General features: G+C 35.2%; 1 protein-coding gene and 1 pseudogene across 4 annotated transcripts in view; both read right to left on the bottom strand.

The window, feature by feature from the left end:
- The window catches only part of OXR1 (oxidation resistance 1), a 481,493-nt gene that overhangs the window by 437,770 nt on the left and 29,246 nt on the right, over positions 1-14,477 (bottom strand). The gene's annotated exons all lie outside the window — the stretch shown is intronic.
- Positions 11,890-12,408, bottom strand: LOC108384763 (large ribosomal subunit protein eL42-like; annotated as a pseudogene).

Below are 14,477 nucleotides of genomic sequence, written 5' to 3'. Positions count from 1 at the left end.
ATCCAAAGAAAACAAAATCCCTGATCCAAAGAGAGATATGCACCCCTATGTTTATTGCCATATTATTTACAATAGCTAGGATATGGAAGCAACCAAAGTATCCATCAATAGGTGAATGATTTAAAAAGATGTGGCACATATACACCATGGAATATTATTCAGCCATAAAAATAGAAACTTGCCATTCACAACAGCATAGATGGATCTAGAGGGCATAATTCTCAGTGAAATAAGCCAAGCAGAGAAAGACAAATACCATATGATTTCACTTATTTGTGGAATATAAAAATAAAGCATGAACAAATAGCAGTAGACTCACAGACACTGAGAAGTGACTGGGGGATACCATGGGAGAGGGGTTGGGATGGTGCGTGGAGAGGGTGAGGGGGATAAAGGGACACAAAAATTCTCAGTCATAATATAAATTGGTCATGGGGATGGTAGTACAGCTTAGAGAAGAGAGCCACTGATTCTATAACATCTTCCTATGTTGGCAGATAGTAATAGCACTAGTGGGGGTGAGGATTTAATAATATGGGCAACTGTTGAACCACTGTATTATATATTTCAAACCAATATAAGATTGTGTATTAATGATATTTCAATAAAAACATAAATAAAAAAGATTACCCCAACATGAAATACAACAGATATTTGGTCATTTCCAATTAAAGCAGTGTTTATTTCACAGCTACAACATATATCGTCATTCTAGAAAATAGCCCCTTATCAGGAGAACTAAAAGCAACTCCTAACATCAGTTAAAATGAATGTGGGCACAGAATCTGGGGTCTGTGCCTTTGGCTGGTGGGAAAGCCTCAGTGTGAAGAGGCTACACTCTTTCTGTTCTACCTCCTCACTCTTACTTCTCTTTGCGCCCCAAATATCCTTTCAAAACAGTCTTAACACCATTTAGAAACTGGTGTAAAAGTTCTTTGCACTTAGGAGCATCTAGGGTTGTTTGGTCCATCCGTGCCTTTCACCACCACCACCAGTCCACCTCAACATCCCCCTCCAACTTCTGCTGTCTACCTGTTTCTACTACACCTTGAACCACAAACTGTTGCCAGTCACATGTCCACTGTCAGAGGACCCTCTGCACTGTAAGAGTCCATTTCATTAACCAGAGTAGAAAAATGAATATGCTAAAACAACTATTAAATCCATTATATATTTTTTTCCTTAAAATGTGAATTGTCAACTCAAAATATTTGAGAAAAATGTGTTTAAAGCCATTGGTCCTTCTATCAACAAATGAAATTTTCAAAAAGCTCTGCTTTTGTAAATTATGATTACAAAGGCCACTTTACCTTAAAACAGTTTTCAACACATAATCTGCGAGGTAAAATGAATCCTAGATTTGAAGAAATTTTGTTCTGGCACATGAAAATAGTATAGATTTGTGTTATTAAGCCATGTGCTATTAATCAACACATTCAGCTGTTGAAAGTGGTAAGGAAGTAATGACTGTTGTAAAAAATGACAAAGAAAAAAGAGAGAAAGGATAGAATGAAAATTAAAAACACACTGATTTCATATTTGTCACCAAGAAATTATGGAAAGAAGTATATACTTACTAATTCTTACCTGATAAAATACTATTTATTTTATGGACCTTTGTGGGCTAATTAGAGGTAAAGGATGAAAATGAATATTGGGAGAAACTTAAATCTATGGACAAGGAGATTCCTGAAGGCAGGAGTGGGCAATGAGAGAGAGAAGAAAATGTCTGTGTGGAAAGCAGGGGAAAGTGGGGGAAAGTGGGGTACAATGAACAGGAGAATCCCAGCACATTATGAAGAGAAATCTGAGCACCTAAGTACAATTTCAGAAAGGACTTTAATAATAGTTACTATTGATCCAAGATCTGCAACCTGAGACTGAAAAGAGGGATTTCCTGAAAAGGACAGATTTATATGGTACAAATTCATTCAGCTTCTCAGCCTCACTCCAGATCATAAAAGGGCACCACTCAGACTGCCCGGAACCTGGAAACAGAGTAAAGAACCTTAACCAGCCAGACCCCCCAGCCCCAGCCCGGCCACGCACACCCAAAACTAACTAGGATAAGAAATACTGCTGATTGGCAACTACTCCTAATCCTAAAGTTTTGTTGGTTTTTGACTTGGGCTAACCAGCTAATTCACAGAAATACTCAGAGAATAAAAAATAAAGGGACCGCCATTATTTCTTATGCCTGAGGCTACTGAGGAACGCATTTATCTTCAGGGTGTTATTCCCTCAAATATTCCCCAGAATGCTGCCTAAGGGGAAATGGCTGCAGCTGCTTCTGAATACAATTTTTGTCAAGAAGATAAGTTTCCTCACTGAAAGAGTAAATGGAAGAAGAAAAGGTTTCTGCAAACTGTCATATTTCACAAGAAAAAGGCATTTTAAAATTCCCTGGGAATTTTTCTCTTACAGACCAAAAGAGCTTTAATTGCCCTACTTCAAGATGGGCAAGATAGGTCTGGATTGTTCAGTCCAAACTTGGACAAAAGTTTACTTCTCTGAAAGGCTATTCTCCTTCCAGTAAATCACTCTCCTGGATATAAAGATGGGCGATCACCAACCTGAAAATGTGTTGCCTCTAGTGGAATGTGATTTTCTTTAGTCAAAGGGAAGTCACTTCTCAGCCTGTCCGTCTGGTTCTTTGGCAAAGGGGTAGTTAGCCTCATTCTTTACCTTTTTCTGGCTCCACTTCAGTGCCGTCAACTATACAAAAGGCTTTTGGAGAGGCATCAGTCCTAAATTACTTCTGCTGGAAGATCTTATGGAAATAGGACCTTTAGAACAATCAGGTCAGAGAATATGGCATGATATATTTTAGCTAAATTAATTTTAAAAGGAACTTTTAAGAAGCCCACCAGTGGAATTAAAGCTATCATTAAACATGGTAGCAATGTAAATTTCTTTAGGAATATAGAGACTACTAGAAATACCAACTATCCAAGGAGCCCATCCACTTAAACATTAAGATTAATACACTCCTATAAAATGGAAGACATTTTGGATATTTTATCTCTCATTTATTAAAATGGTTATTGACAACCATATATAAATCTATAATTTACTTCATTTATTTACCTCTTTTACCATGCCAGGTTCTAGTGATGGAAAGATAAACAATGTATTGTATTTTCTCTCCAACAGACTAAAACATAAACAGAAAAACAAGTATCCTATAATAATAGTGTAACATACGCCACACTTTTCACATGCATAAAGCAGTGGAGGAATGCAGAGGGGAAGGTAATTCGGTCCAGAAACAGAAGAAAGTGTACAAGAACTCTTCACTAGAGGGGAAATCTGAGCCGAGCTTTGAGAATAATCAGAATTTGCTGAGCAGGAAAGTGATGAGGGGGGCATTTCAAAGACACTGAAAGCATCACACTTTGAGGAAAGTCGGAGAGCTTGGTGAGCTTAGGAAGCAGGATGAAAGGATGAAGAAAAGCTAACAGGATGGGTTTTGGTAAGGCCTTGAATACCAAACAAAAAATTAAAACTGTCATTAAGGCATGGGAGCTGTCAAAGGTTTCTGAGCAAGGAAGAACCTTTGAACAAAAATAACACACAGAAAGATTACCATGACTTTGCCAAGAGGTTAAACTAAACAAAAACTAATGATTTTTAATTACAACAAACATTATACATGAGTTTTTGGAAGACACATTGTCTCTTAGATTTTAGTTAATCAGCTCTAGGTTCAGGACAGAGGAGAAAACCTAATAAATTTACTTTAGATTTTTCATTTTGTGAGTGTTTGTATTCAGGTAATGGAGCAATTGATAATTTTAAATTTTTATCAGTTTTATTACCATAAATATCATGGCTGTATATCTGTTTAAGATAGCTACGTGTATAAGCACCACATATACTCAGTACTTATAAAATTATGTAAGAGGGACTGGAGTTGAATAAAGTAGAGTTGTCAGAGTTGGGAATATATTGATTTTATCTTTTCACATTTAACATTATTCTTTACATAACAGGTTTATTTTATATTCATCTTTTTGTGTCTCTATGGGCAAAAGGAAGATTAGAATCTGGATGTACTTCATTGTGGCAGAATGCAAATAAAATTTTTTTTCTAAGGTTAAATTTTTAGAAAAACACAAACTCTGCAACTCCTGTTTTGATTTTTTGGGAATGTAGAAAAGATTAAAAAAAGAGAGAAGGAATGAGAGAGAGAGTTCTCCTACATAAAGATATTCTGAGGCATCCTGCTGTGTCAGTCAGATCCTACAGCTGCTCAAAATAGGAAATATCCGGAAGCACTGTGCTGTGTAATGGGAGAGGAGCTCTCATTTTTTTTTCCAACAGCCCTGCTCCAGTGGTGTCCTAGCTAGAAAGTCATCTGGGGGCATGAATGAAAGGAAAACAGACATTAAGGTCATACTTTATGCAAAATGTATTAATATGATCAGTATTTAAAATCAGACCTTAAACTTAGAATGTCCATTTTCTCAAAAATTTCTTTATACACAACACACATACACACACACACACACACACACACACACACACACAATCAGTCATGTTTACACAAACTTTAGTATAAAAAATATTAAGGTGTGTTGCAGACTTGGTCATAAAGTTGCAGTTAAAAATCAAAGTGTTCTTTTTCCAAAGAGTGAACAAATGCTTTAAGCCATTAGCCTTTCCGAGCCTAGTGTTTTACTTAAGTTTTGAAAGATATTCAACATTGAATCTTTATAGGTATCCAAATAAAATGAAGAAACAAGGATGTGATTTAATATTGTAGGTTCATTTATCTTCCTTTGTAAAAACAAAAAAAAAATCACTCTAAGTAAATACCATAACCCCCAATGACCAAAAGAGGTAAGAAGATGGCAGATAAATGCAAAATATAATGAGGTAGGATTGTCAAAAAAACCCTGCATGTCTTCATTCTAGATTCTTTTCAATAAAGATTGATTACAGCCTTCAAGGCAGAATGTATATCATTATTCTTCAGATATTTCATTCTGAGAGGCTAAAATCCTCCTTGGCTATTTCATTAGCCTGTGTTTGTCTATACATGACACAGGGAAAAGGAAGCTTTGACTCTTATATTTTGTAAATGTACATTTACAGAACAAAGTAACAGATAGGTTTGCGTTGGCATTTACCATCCAATATGGATGCCTACTTTTCTCCAATGGCCAGATTTTCCTTTACACACTGCTACCAATATTGAGCCACCTTAGTGATATGAATGCACTGTGGATTTACTACAACTTTTTACTTAACAAAAGTTATAATATCACACTAATCATTGAAGACCAACTGCCTCTCTAAATGGTCTACCCTGCAAATTACCCATTTCTAAAGGCCTTTGAGAAATATATTTCATGATCCTTCTTTGGTTCATGTCAAGATTTAAAAATATTACACATACCAAAAAAAAAAAAAAAGGTTTTTCTGATCTACTGTGCATGTACCTTATTTCCAATTTGGTCCATTTGGATTTATTCTTTGTAGAGTTAAGGGCTAGTGTTAAACATTAAGTAAAGATGACCTTCTTCGACAAATGCAATCAGAAGTCCTCTCTCTACCCATTGCTTGGCAGCCTTTTTGAACTTGAGTTTTTCAATAAAATGGAGAAAATAACAGCTGTATACATGATAAATTACAACACTTTTGGCTTCATTACCCATTATGTTTTCTACTGTATTTCTTTGATTCTAAGATGACACTGATCACAAGTCTCACTAATGAATTAATGAGTGAACAGCTTTTCTGGCCATTTCTGAAATGCTAAATGAGGAAAAATATCAGTCTTAGAATCAAGTAAAAAAGGACTTTTAAGACAATTCTTAGCAAAGCTTCAAAGATCTCCAAACTATAAATTAGTTTTTCAGGAGGATGCCATGCAGTTGTAGAAGGTCCCAGATATTTTACCTTGTGTTTTAAATGTATATATATATATATATATCAAATAAGTTAATTTCAATAATAAAAATTTTAAATATTACTAACATAGGGAAAAGGGGAAGGAAAATATTATTTATTTGATATTGGCTCTTTGCCCTATGTTATATGCTTTTTTAAGTTCTTTCACTTACCATTTACAGCAATCCTATAAAATACATACTACTATACCCACTTTACTGAAGGAAACTCAGGCTCCAAAGAGGTAAAAACAAAACAAAACAAAAAAACACTTGCCTAAAACAGCCTCTAGTAAGTGACAAAATGGAGATTAAAAATGTCTAAGACCCTTTCCACTATAATACCTCTCCAAGAAATGCTAACTTGACAAGTTTAAAAAAAAACTAACAAAATCTCTGCTAAAATATACTTTCATATGCTTAAGACAATTTGTTTAGAAATATATCTTTTCTATCATCTCAATCTAATTCTTCAGGGGCATTTACTCTCTGATAGCCAACACCTAAAGCCAATGTCATCCTCAGAGATAATTCTGAGTGACTACATGTTACATTCTAATTAACAACATCTTTTTAAAAATTCAGTTTAGATCCCATTATTTTCACATAAATAAAGATACTCTTTCTTTAAGCAGACTTAACAACTAATTACTTGCATTCTATCCCTGCCCATATTTGCCAGGAGGTAGGTAGGTAGGAGCTTGTATGAAGCTAGGCTGGACTGGGTTTGATTCCTTGCATTACTATGTTACCAGAAGTGGGACACTGGACCAGTTTACCGAGCTTCTTTAAGCCACAGTGTCATCACCATTTATGAGTTCATGTTCATAAAGCTCTTAGTCCATGGCCTAGCACAGAGTAAATAAGCCCAGTTTGATTTGTTCCATAAATATTTTAAATGTTACTGAAGCATGGAGCCTATAAAAGGGAATTCAAAATCTCAATGCATTTAACTTTAGCTTAGGCGGTGAGCTAAGTGTACTCAGTGTCTTATACATAGAAGTAATTAAAACTAATTTTAGACTTAGGCATCTTATATTCAGCTTCATCACTAATTAACATATCAAATATTGCCTTTTCTTTGGAATTGGCACTGATGAAAACTGCATGGTGGCCCATATGATGCACTTTTTAGAGGTCACACCTTGATCAAAATGTCAAGAACCATGGTAAATTTTGGTTTGCAATAAATGAGAGATAACGTAGAAAGGTGTTTCCCAGAATTTGTTCGGTAGACACAGACCTCATGACATTCTCCTGGAGGGAAGAGCTCCCTGCAGCTGGGGAGTCACATAAAATACTCCTTCTTGGTGATGCATGATGATCATGTGTTAGATGACCACCTGCAGTCAGGGAGACTGTTTAACTTTGTTTACAGATTTATGATTTCCTGAATATACATAATCACAGATTTTTTTATCCACAGAACACCTATTAAACCAATTTCTATGGAAACATAGTTCAGGATTCAATAGTCCCATTTTAAATCCCCACAGGAAGGTACACAAAAATATCTCCCCTTTAATCTCCAGTATCCTTTTCAGTTTTCCAAAAAGTTCTGCTACAAAGGTATAGAGGATACATGTTAAAATTTCAACTAATTTAATGTGGAGAACTACAGGATTAGAAGAGCATATGGCAGTAAGTCTTACACTTCCTACCTACATGAACTGTTTGAGTTTCATAAAAAGCTTGATGATTTCTTTTTGGCAATGCATTCCTGCCATAGAAATAATGTATCCATAGGCTATGATATGACTGGAAGAATTCATTTTGTCCTAGCAAGAGGGAGAAAAAAAAACTACATTGAACTAGGGATTCTTCCTCATCACAAAATATCAACATGTATTTGCAATTGACAACTGTGCTTGTGAAAAGAAAAAAAGAACTTCTTCCACAATAAAACATGGCATCAGCTTGAGGAAAATCTCATTAAATTCGAAACACCCAAATGAAAATCAAATGACCATGGAAAATAGTGTGTCTCATTTGCATGTTTCTAAAATCTACTGCAAGACAGAATATGTTGTACCCTAATTATATTGGTTTTCAGTGGACTTAAAATTACAATTACAACTTTCTTTAAAAAAAAGTTTGCATTTAGGGGATATTAAAATTTCCAAGAGCACACCTGTAGCTCTAACAGTGTGATGTAGGGAATAGTAAATCTTCACCAATTTTTAAGGCAGTCATGATTACAGCAACTATTTCTCAGCAAGGGAGAGGCCAATATCCCATCATCCTGAAACAATATTTCATGCAGAATTATGACTACTAGTAGTATTAGTATGAAAAATACAAAGGTATATTGAAGAAAAAAAATCAAGATCCTCTATGTCCTCCTTTAATTTCACTTTACTTGGTGGTCTCTGATATTCTTGATGATCCCATATTTCTAATGACCACTTTGTTAAATAAGAAAACACACCTAAAAAACATTCTATTCAGTTCAAAGTACTGGCTCTTCCAAACAGAAGTGTCTATTCTGGTATCACCTGATGATCTGGCCTACCCAGATGAAACACCAGACGTCCATAATGTAGGTGTACTTTATTAACATCTGAATAGGTAATTTTAAGTTTAACTTGTTTATAGAGTCCTTCATTAGCCAATGATTGAATTATGTTATACCAAATTATATAGGTTGCTGGGTTAAACTAAGCTTTATAAATAGCTCCCAAGAAACTAGTATTTTTAATTTTGATTCATCACAAGTAACACCATAAGATTTAGTGCATCTAAGTGCACCCATCTGAGCCACTCACGCCTGAATGTTTGTGAGAGCTCTTATGAAAGAGTCCCAAAGGGTCCCCTTGCTCATTCTGCCATGTGAGAATGCAGCACAGAGATGGCCACCTGTGAACCAGGAAACAGTTCCTCACCAGACACCAAATCCGCTGGTATCTTGATCATGGACTTCCCAGCCTCCAAAACTGTAAGCAACATTCTGTTGCTTCTAAGAAACCCAGAGTACAGTATTCCATTATAGCAGCCATGACAGACAAAGACAGAGATAACCTAATAATTGAGAGAGAACCAGTAAGTAGCCAACTTTCAGTATGACCTGCTGTGACTCTTGCCTCCTGAATTCATACCACTGTGTATCTTCTCCCACTACCATGTCGTAAGGACACTCAAGCATGAAGAGGCCCAGATGAGGAAGAACAAAGGCCTTTTGCAAAAACTAGCACCTTGAGAATGAAACATCTTGGAAGCCACCCCAAGCCAGGTCTTCAGATGATTGTAGCTCTTGACTTGTTACATGTTTATTTTATAAGTAATATATATGCTCCAGTGGTACACATTAAGTGAATACAAACTTTCAAAAAAGTTGGCATTTCTCTCAAATGTCCAGAATTCACTGTATAGTTACAAGGAACATATATAAGTTTAAGTCCCATGAAGGCATATGGATTTTTGTCCATTTTATTTTCTACTGTATCGCACTACTTACAACAGTGCCTGGATCACACTAGTGCTTAGTTAGTACTAGTGAATGAATGTATACAGAGTTGGGAAGGCATCTCCCATGTAACTCTCATTAAGTACAAACACTGTTTGCCTCACAATGCTTTCTGTTACTATAAAGAACATTAGATAGGAAAAAAAGAATATATGCTCTGCAAGTCTTCTTGGAAGACATGTGTCCCCTGCTCCAACATTCTTCTATGCCTACTCCCTACTTTTCACTACAAATGTGCCCCCACTGAAACTGAAGCTGACTTTGTATCGAGTCCAGCTGTTTATCTTTATGCACTCAGGATATTGTTTGGTAACACTAGGATTGTTAGCTACCACACAGAAGGTAGAGAGGCAGATGTACACTCAAGATAGATCCAGTTCATGAGTATATTGAAAAGATATGAAATCCAATTTCTTAAAATCTTTAAGACTCCTAGTTAAATAAGTTAACCTCCACTTCCTCCTATAATGACATAAAAGTGACAAAAAAAAAAGAGGCTTAAAAAAGCATAAACTTTGGAGAGCAACAAGAATAAGAATGGTGACAGTGTCAGGGAAAGGAGTGAGGGAGGCAGAGAAAGTGAAAATTGTGACTGCTGAAGATGCAGAGGAGTGTGGGATAGCTGACTTAACAGAGCCGAGAATGTTGAAAGTTCAGTGCCAAGAAGGGGTAATAAGGAGTTACTGCCAAAAAACAGGCAAATTCACTTGATAGAAACCAGACAAATGTAGGAATACAGGGCATTTTTGTATTTGAGAAGCGAGTAGCAAGGGTGGGCCTAAGAAGGATGGTTGATTGACCATCTAAGAAGCATTTAGGCCCGTAGAGCCAATCTTCTGTGCAACCTGATGACTACACCTCTTTCACCAGGTAAAAGAATGGATGTTCAGTCTCCTAAAAAGTTGAATTAAGGTATAAATGATACCAGGGAGAAGCAAGAGCTAGGGTATCATAGAGAAAACAGGGACTAAGCAAATGTCTAGTGAATCTCTATATACTGAAAAGTAATCTCCCACCCTTACCATGCACCCCAACCACCCTGCCCTGCTCAGTTCTAAGAATGTCACAGCCTAGTAGGAAGGCATTCAGAATATTCCTTCTCAGCAAATTGACAAACACAAGGTAAAATATTTACAGTGACTGGTAGTTTGGTATATACAGACAGATAAAGCTATAGAGTTCAATGTATATTAGAAATAAAATGATTAAGAATGACTAAGTGGTAACAGAGTGAAGATTACCAATCAACAAGTTCTACCCATGAATATCAGGTGACTTTGCCTCATGTGCAAGTGTGAATGGACAATCAAGACAGGGACCAAGGAAACAAGAAAAAAGGCAAAATGCCCAGAACAGAAGAAAAGTTTAGAAAACTGTAATCAATAAGGGATATAGGCAAACATGAAACAAGAACAGGGTATTATAAAAAAAATATTGTAGAAATTAAAAATAAGAGCAGAAATAATATATCCAATAAAGGAGATGTAAGATAAAGTTGAAGAAATCTCACAAAGTGGTAACAAGAAAGAGAAAAAGATGGAAATCAGAAAGAAATGCTAAGAAAAATCATAAGATCTACCAAGTTGGTTTAATATCCATATTAGAGAAGCTCCAGAAATGCAAAACAGAATACCAGGAGAATCATCAAGGAAAATGTTTCAGAAAATACACTAGAGCTGAAGTATATGAGTCACCAGATAGAAAGGGTTTACTAATTATTTCACAATTAATTTCACAATAAACAATCCAGCTTAAGGCACATCAATGTAAAATTTCAGAACACTGAGGACAAAGAGAAATCCCTAACAGTTTTAATCTGAGAAAACAACAAAACAATAAAAAAGCAGTCCAAAACCAAAATGTGAGATAACAGAATAGCATCATACTTCGCAACAACTGAACGCCAAAAGAAATGGCTTCAAAATTTGGGGGACAAATATTTTGCATCTATTATTTTTATACCAAGCCAAACTTCAATCAAATGTGATATCAGAATAAGAACAGTTGTACACCACATAAAATCTCAAAAATGTACTTCAAAATCTATAATCTTTTCTGGAAGTTATAAGATAAACCTGTCTAAAATGAGAGGAAACTAAGAAAGGGGAAGGCATGAGATCAGACAGGTGGGAACCCAAGACAAGAAGGAAGCAAAGGGAATTTTCAGCATGTCAGTGGAGGGATTTACGCATGACAGATGTCCAGCAGAATCACACAGCAACTAATCCAGATCAGAACAAGAGGATGGGCAGCTATAACACAGCTGTATGGGGAATGTCTCCAAGAAAACAAAAACAGAAACAGAAACATGACAGAAACCTGATTTTTATGAAATTATTGTCAAGTTTACATTTCTGATAGGGAGTTTAGAATGAATAATAAAAAAAAAGGACAGAGAAAGTGAGTCATTTATTAGCTCCACATAAAATAAAACACTGCTAAGAAATGTTATCAATAATGAATAATATTTTCATAGTCATAATTTTAGTATTAAATGTTGACCTTTTTTTGAATGAACATAAACTCAAGATTTTACCATCTCCATAATAAAATAAAACATAAAGCTTTGCATTGTATCTCTTGGCCCTTTCTCATTTCTCCTCCCAGTTTAAAGTGTTTGCATCTCTTAATAGCCAGCAGTTTCTTAGATCTGCAGTTAGAATCAACACCTTCAAGCCTCAGAACAATCTCTTTGTAGTTTTTTTACCCTTTTCCAGAAAATTGGCTTAGTCTGCCCAGCCTACCCTCTCTGCTTCCTGTTACACCGCTGCTTTCCCTGGGCACACAGAGACTTCTTGCCCTCCTTGCACTGTGTCACTTTCTGTGGTTGCTGCTTGCTGCACTTCTTACATAAAGTCCTGTGGGTTTCAGGAACGTTCACCATGTTTGCAAGAGGGTTATTGGCAAGGAAAAGCACTAAGTACTGATTTAACTGAGAATGTACATAAGCAACTGAAAAGGTGGAGGAAAAGACATTTTAAAAATTATTCCCATTTTGCATAGTAGGAAATCAGAAGACATTACACAAAACAGAAACATGAAGAAACAAAGCTATTTAGAAACACAGAGGAAGGTCTGAGAAAAAAGCAGCTAAAAATGTTGGAAGTGGTTACCCTAAATAAAGAATAAGAGGATGGCTGTGAGGAGAAAAGGAGCAGAGTACTTACTGCTACATTTGTCATAAACCTTGTAAAACTACCAACCTTTAAATTAGACATACATATTAATTTGATTAAAAATAAAATGGAGATTCAAAAGAGCAAAGCTAAATGACTTTTGCAAAGAGTACTAATATTTTTACATTCAATAAAACATCAGAAAAATTCCTTCACATATGAATCCAATGGGAGAAAGCAAATTGCATCTACCAAAGGAAAAAGTATTTACCTGTATAAGAATGAGAAATTCAACTTCTTCATTGTTCTTCAGACATAAGTCTTCAATAACTAACACCTTATATTAATGTAGCCCAGATACAGTTTCAAATATTGACTAATATCAAAGCTAAACAGATGAGACTTGTTTTGGGTCCACTGAGAAAGGATATAATTATCTTATGTAACCTGAAATGTGTTCCTCATACTTTAATGTCTATGTAGACATGCTTACATACATGTATCGACATAGACACATATAGAGAGAAATTATTTAAAATTTGGATGTAGGATCTGGAAAGATAATTTTGCCATAATTGTCAGAGAATTGATTTTATTTTTCTGAAAATGTTTTGCTCAATATAAGCATTTTAACTTAACTTACAGATTTGTAAGTTAATAGACAGGCAGATAGGTTTTATGAGTATTATTTTTAGTAAGATCATTTTTATGAGTGTTATTTTGAATAACAAACACAGTTCGGTATTTCAATGAATATGTAGATTTTTGGAAAAGTATGCTTTATTCTAAATTTTGAAGTTTTTAGTTCCAGATGATGCATCCTCTGTTTTCCAATTAGATATACTAACTTTTTTGATGACAGCTCCAATAAGCTTTAAGAATAAATTACAGAAAAAAGTAGGTATTTTATGAGTACATTTATATTTATCCAACCAACGAAATAATTTACAAATAGATTGAGAGTAAAGATTTTATAACAGAAACAGAAACTGTATATATTAGTAATTGATTCAAGTAATCCTTTCTTTGTATGAAACAATGGCCTATAAATACTTAACTTCCTGTAATCAGTTCTAAAGTTTGTTTCAGAGTAGGGCAGTTGAAATCACACATTGTTTCATAATGAGAAATATTTGTGTCCTTCTTTGTCAACAATTTATAAGAAGGGCAATAAGCAGGTAAATACTGAGTATTTTCCAATGTGAATATACATTTAGCTGACTTGAAGTTTTGTTTTGTGTTGATTTTTCAGTACTACATAGTATTTTATATAACAGAATTTCTAAGTGCATTCTAACATTTTTTTAAAAAAGGAACTTTCAGTCATTAATAAATAGAAGACTATGTAAAAGCTTCGTGTTGTATATAGATAGTCACTTGTATTTTGTCTCTGGGTTTTGATTTAACTGGAAAGCAGTTAACAGGGAGGAAGCTGCTAATACACAGAACAGGCAAGGAATTCTTGGATCCTTCAAGGTCTGACCAGGTCAGCACTGGATTACTGACCTGGTAGTAGTAGATATAACTCATTTTCAGAAAGTAGACTCTGACAATCACTGCCTTTACTCTGTATCCTCAGAAATCTTACTTCAAGAATTTGTATCCATTGATCTATCATCTTTTGAGTTGCCTACACACAGCAAAAGACCTAGGAGTCAATGGTTATATAACTTCTTAAGTTCATGCCACTATTTTAACAATTCAAACTGTTGATTCATTTAAAATATGTCCCTGGAAATTAACTACACTCTGGGCCACTGTGCTACTTGTTGAGGATGCAACCTTCAAGAGGACACACTTAGGGTTCCTGCTTATGATTATTTTCTGTTTACAGTTATTTTTCAAAATCTATACTATGAAGCTTATGGGAGATACATACAGATAAAAAGTTAGAGAACACAAAACAAGGCAAAAAAATCCTGGAGCAAACAAGCATGAGACCTAAGTGTGAACCACAAGGTTGTGGAAAAGTGTTTGAAATGGAGGAAACAGCATGTACAATAG

The sequence above is a fragment of the Manis javanica genome, chromosome 2 (assembly GCF_040802235.1).
Source record: "Manis javanica isolate MJ-LG chromosome 2, MJ_LKY, whole genome shotgun sequence".
Lineage (NCBI taxonomy): Eukaryota > Metazoa > Chordata > Mammalia > Pholidota > Manidae > Manis > Manis javanica.
Note: the sequence above shows the minus strand (reverse complement) of the source record. Positions and strands in the feature narration are given on the sequence as shown.